A 5,520-nucleotide genomic window follows, 5' to 3' on the forward strand; every position below is an offset into this window, starting at 1 on the left:
CTATCAAAAGTTACAGCTGTCTTGAATGAAAGCATTATAGCAGCTTACCTCGATCATGTGGTAGAACAGACACATGGGCCACCTACGTGTCCTCCTACGGCAGGAGTAGTTGCCACAAACCTGCAAAACAAAAAGAAATGATCAGGTGACATGAACAGATTTATACAGCCATAAGCAAGAGATTCTTCCTGCCTGTGGGCGTCAAACTGGACCCCCCCCCCCCCCCCCCCTTACTGTAACTATCAAAACTATCATAGTCTAAAACTATCATCTCATATCAAAACTATTATAATCACATTATTTGACTTTATCAGTTATAACAATGAGAAACGGTAAACAATTTGGCAAATAAATGACTTATAATTGTGCTTACCTTGTCCAGATGATCCACAGTCCCTTTGCATTTGTGCAGGATGATGTGGGGCTTTCTCTTCCCAGAGTCCTGGACTTTTAGCTCACGGTGCCTGGTGCTCAATAAGACAACCTTTTTTCTTTGCTTGGGGATGTAGGAAACCACAGCCTTGCCCCCCCTGTAGCGACCTGGACGGGAGAGACGATCATCGAATCTTACTGCCCGATTAATTTGCTCAAATCTTTTTTTTTTGACATGGTAGCAGGAAACAGAAGAGCCCTGTCTCCCCATTTCACAGGCTTGTTGTCGTTTCATGTTGAGACCTGTATAGGCCAGCCAGCATCACAAGCCCCATGTAAGCCTGCAACTCCTCATCTATGTCCTTCCAGTCTTTTACTGACCTGTTGCAGGTTGGTGAAATGCAGGATTAGCTGCATAATGTCCTCGGCAAAAAAAAGATGGAAAGTGCTCACAGGGCTGCTGATCCTGCGAACTGCATAATGGGTTGGTCCTGGGGTTAAAATGGGAGGAGGAAAAAATGGCAGGACCTCTTCGTGTGTGGGTTGCCACATGATTTCTCCATTTTTAGATCTCCACTGGCCATCCTCCAGTCTTGTCTCTTCCTCCTGCTCTTCTTCCTCCTTCTCCTTCTCCTCCTCCTCACATGAGCTGCAAAGCTCCTCGGTGCCTGGCAAAAATTCTTCTTCGCTGTCAGAAGTATCTCCACTGCTTGTGGAGAGTGCAAAACTGCAGCAACAGCCTCCTCTAAACTGAGTGCACGCTTCATTGTGTCTGTGCAGAAATGACCACTCAGACCAGGCTGCAAAGTATTCTCATAGACTTCAAAGGTGCACCTGAATAAACATGCTATACCATACATCCAATAAGAGAGAGGAGGCACATAAACGCACGCCTTTGATCTCTCCCCCACCCCCCTCTCTCTGTCTTTCTCTCTCTCTCTCACACACACACACACACACACACACACACACACACACACACACACACACACACACACACACACGCACATGCACATACATACACACACGATACCATTTTATGGTGGTTAGCTGTTTTATTGTCATGCATTTTACAAGGTAAGATAACCATGTCCTGCATTCAAAACCACTGAAAATGTCTATGGTGGTGCTGTGCCTAATATTGTGCTGGTGTATGCTGGGTAATGGCACAGCTAGCGACTGGGTGACTTTATTCACCCGCTTCGGCTGTTATCAGTCCATACAATGGGCGTTATTAGCACAAATCAGTCCCATAGATATGGACTATCTCCTGCTAGATTGTTCAGAAGGTTGTTATCATCCATCCAGATGGAGGATCACTAACAGGAGCGTGGGAAGACTCCAGAATCCACTCTGGCTGCAATCCGGTGGATACAGCAGTGTTTACAGGTAATACCATTTAAACCATTTCAGCGAGTGTCAGTAATGTTAATGTGGTTATGTTAGTAATACACCGAGTGCTAATATAACAGCTTTAAGATGCATTTATAGATGTTATTATGTGTTTTACCGTCTTTATGGTGCTAGCTTAAAGTTACGGTGTAAACGTTAGCTTATATTGGAGTAAAGCTGCTACTGTTTAAACGATGTTAGCACAGAAATATTAGCTTCTGTCATGACTGACGAAGTTGCTAGTTAATAAAGTTTCCAGTAAAGTGTTTAATCGCAGCCACAGACTGACAGCAAATATCTCGATTAGCTTCAGTGCATCTGTAATAAATATGTGCAAGTTTCAGTGCTTCGTTTAAACTGTATGATACTTATACTGACCCAGGGTCAGTGTAAAATACAATCCTAGCTGTGTGAATAAAGCCTGGCTCCTTTAATCCTGCATGAAAAACCTCAGGATGCAGGCTATTATTACTCTTTCCTGCTGGCACACCTGTCACACCTGAGAGTCAGCTAGAAACGTACAGTGACGTGGACATCATGCAAAGACTGCCAGACTCTGTAATACTGCAAATGATCAGTGACTCAAGTTAACACTAAACTTTAAACGGTACCTCTGTGTCTCTGTGTGCTGAACATTTAGGATTGAGTCAGGCTGCATCTGTGTTAGTCCTCTGACAGACTGGTGAGCTGTCCAGGTGTGCTCTACCTAGGCTCTAGCTCCTGTAATAGAAATTTTTTGTTATTCTCATTTAAAGTATTTAAGTGCTTATGCATATGCTTAGTTGTGACACTGTTATAGACTGTTCAGTGAAAGTTTCTAAAACTAGATGAACTTACTTCAGCAGTTTGAGAAAACAACTCCCTTTACAGGTGCTGATAACGCCAAGGGCACAAAACAGCATAACCATTGATCCGTTAGGTTTCATAGCGAGACACGTGAAGTGGCAGAGCTGACATGACTGAACTGTGATGTTTGATGTGTGTTTGCTCTCCTGTGCGCAGTAATAAATAGCTTGATCACAGCTCTTTCTGTGTTGCAGACTTTATTTAATAAATTCCATGACCCCCCCCCCCCCCCCCCCCCTCCCACTGTGAACCTGAATTGAATATTCAGAAGACATTTGTTTAAATAGTTCTAGAAATCTGAGCTGTTGGTGTGTCCTTGGATTGTGTGGTAATAATATTAGAGCTAGCAATATTTCTTACTGAATCTCTACTATGAGTCATGTTACCTGAGATTAATTCTATGTTTACCTGTCAGCCTGGATGAATGTGCTGTGTGAAGGAAATTAAATTAAATCAGATCTGAACTGCGTACATTTAAGGAACGTGTTCATATTTAATTGAAATATGAACCAGTGATTTTTTGATTGCTGATTCCAAGAGAGTCTTTGTGGAAATCCACTTTGGCTTTTTGTTATTTTAATTCTCTTTTCTGTTTTCCAGAACAGTTCTCCACAGTCACTGTCCATATGGGTCAGTGGGACCAAGAAGCACTCTGCTAATGTGTGGACTCTGACCAGCAACATCCAGCAGGACCCAGACAGCGTTTTCTATCTCCCAGCTGGAGGTTTTTGTTTGTCTGTGACTGGAGAGTCAGATTTTTGTTGAGCTTCACACTTGCAGAGGTAAGTCAGTTTGCAGAGATCCCTCCCACCCTGGCTTTTATGTGCTAGATTTCTTATCTGAAACAGTAATATTTCAGTGACTGCTGCTTATACCACAGGTTAATACACGCTACTGATCCGTGATAGGAGAATCATCAATTTTGCCAGCAAAGAAGCCTGGTGGATGTTTGTTTACAGTCTGATGATGGGACATCATGCTCTGCATCTTTAAAGTTTGTCTCTTGATTATTATTCATACCCAGTAATGTGAAGTATGCTCATATCTACTATAACTGAACCAACCTGGTGCTCTTCATTTATGGAGGCTGTTGAGTCTGAATGTTGGATGTTGTGTATCTCGTGTTCTCTGGGCTTTGTTGTCCTCAGTCTTTTTGCAGGATCAGAAAACAAAACCAGGAGGCGCGTAAATGTTTCTTCTCCATGATGTTTCTTCAAATGTTTCTTCTGGATGATGATAAGACTGTGACACGGGATGCCACCTTTGGTCTTGTGATGAAGCAAAGCTCAGGAAGAAGTGGGATTAAATGGTACCAATATGTTGAGAAGGATGTACAGGGGCACCTGCAGCCAAATCCAAGCTTCAGCTTAGTTGTAGTTGCAGAACGCTATAGGACTGAGACATCTAAGGCATCAAATGTTTGATTAAACGGATGAAAAAGAGAAGTTTTTTCCCTATAATTATCACTTCTTAAAATCTGTAGCAACTTCAAGTCTGTCAGCGTGCTGAGCATGCTCAGAATGTGACAATATATTTTTGTTCAATATTTAATTTCTTTCAGTTGCAATTGTTAAATGAAAAAAAAAAAATTCTTATAATTTAGCAAACGAATTTATCAAAAAAATATATATACATATATCTGTATTAGTTTTAATGAATTAATTTGACACCTGTATTGAAAATACCATATTGTATTCATACAGAATCAGTATGGTATCATTGTTTGTCTGTTCACTGATTGTTGAAGCTAAGAGCTAGTTTGATCTGTTTAGATCTAAAGTATCCAAAGTTGAGCTCTAATGTTTCTTCACCCCTGTGTGTGTGATATGTGATTTCCTACATGCTGGCAGAGCGGCTGTTTGTGCTCACAGATGGTGACGGTGTGGAGAGACGGCGGTGTTTCCTCAGAAGAACCAGCAGAGTCACAAAGGACACCAGTCCATCTCACCACCTTGACTTGCTGACTGATGTTCGTCTGCACTGCACAGAGGAAATCAACTGACCGAGGTTTGTCCAGTGACGTGTTATGAAATGTATATTTGTTTTATGCTTACAGATATGTTTTTCTTGACAGAGGCTCTGCAGAGGTTAGACAAAGCAGAGAAAATATGTGCTTTACATTTTGCTGTGATTTATTGAGATATTTGTTGCCTGATGTTCAGCAGGAATGGAGAAATAGAATCAAAGGGAGATGTTTTTGTAATGATGTAAGTAAATCTTCAATATTATTTATTTGCTTGGTTATATTAGGAGTGTTTCTGAGTGAGGGGGAGAGGAGTCATCATCCAGGTAAAGTGACGTGGATCAGTGGATACACTTGTCTCCCCTTTAAAGGAGACGATCCAAGTCATCCTTAAATGTTAGTGCTTTCAAATACACAAACATTTTTAAAGGACAAAAATGAACATCCAACTTTGACTGTAACACAAAATAAATCTTTGCATGTGTGTTTTCAAACTCTCAGATGAGCAGTATATCAGTCTTGGACTGTCTAACCTGCCGGAGCAGCACTGAATGACCACCACACATGAGCATGTTCCTGCAACATTCAGCATCTGATCTGTCATCTGTGTGCTTCTGCTTTTGGTAAGTAGAGTTACCCAACTCCAGTAACTCTAAACACATGCCATCCATTTCTAACGGCCTGGTTACTTCCTGTCAGATACTTTAGAAACCATGTGGTCACCTGACCTAACACTGTTTCTTCTTCTTCCCCCTTAATGTTGAAGTGTCAAATGTCAAACAGCTGGAGAGGAAACTACACCAGTGTACTGGGATGTTTCAGCAACACATGCCAGATGCTGTTCCTTCATGGTGACATCACCAGAGACAGTCCCGCCCACCTCAGGACCCATTGATTATGATGATCTGATCCATCAAACCCCCAGCAGGTGAACCTTATTCATGACA

General features: G+C 41.8%; 1 long non-coding RNA gene across 3 annotated transcripts; it reads left to right on the plus strand.

Annotated features, from left to right (window-relative positions):
* The first annotated feature begins 1,406 nt into the window (after positions 1 to 1,406).
* LOC147318280 (uncharacterized) lies at positions 1,407 to 5,520 on the plus strand. Of its 3 annotated transcripts, XR_015131363.1 has the most exons (7): positions 1,407 to 1,449; positions 1,681 to 1,761; positions 3,211 to 3,392; positions 3,519 to 3,919; positions 4,461 to 4,617; positions 4,861 to 5,196; positions 5,340 to 5,520. It is a non-coding gene; the product is annotated as an uncharacterized LOC147318280 (long non-coding RNA). The 3 variants fall into 3 exon arrangements; XR_015131362.1 differs by lacking the exon at positions 1,407 to 1,449 and having other exon boundaries at positions 1,629 to 1,761; positions 3,491 to 3,919; XR_015131361.1 differs by lacking the exon at positions 1,407 to 1,449 and having other exon boundaries at positions 1,629 to 1,761.

Source organism: Aulonocara sp. 'chitande type north' Nkhata Bay, linkage group LG11, assembly GCF_057382095.1.
Source record: "Aulonocara sp. 'chitande type north' Nkhata Bay isolate Kocher_YH1m ecotype deep benthic linkage group LG11, A_spYH_male_GT1.1, whole genome shotgun sequence".
NCBI classification, from domain to species: domain Eukaryota; kingdom Metazoa; phylum Chordata; class Actinopteri; order Cichliformes; family Cichlidae; genus Aulonocara; species Aulonocara sp. 'chitande type north' Nkhata Bay.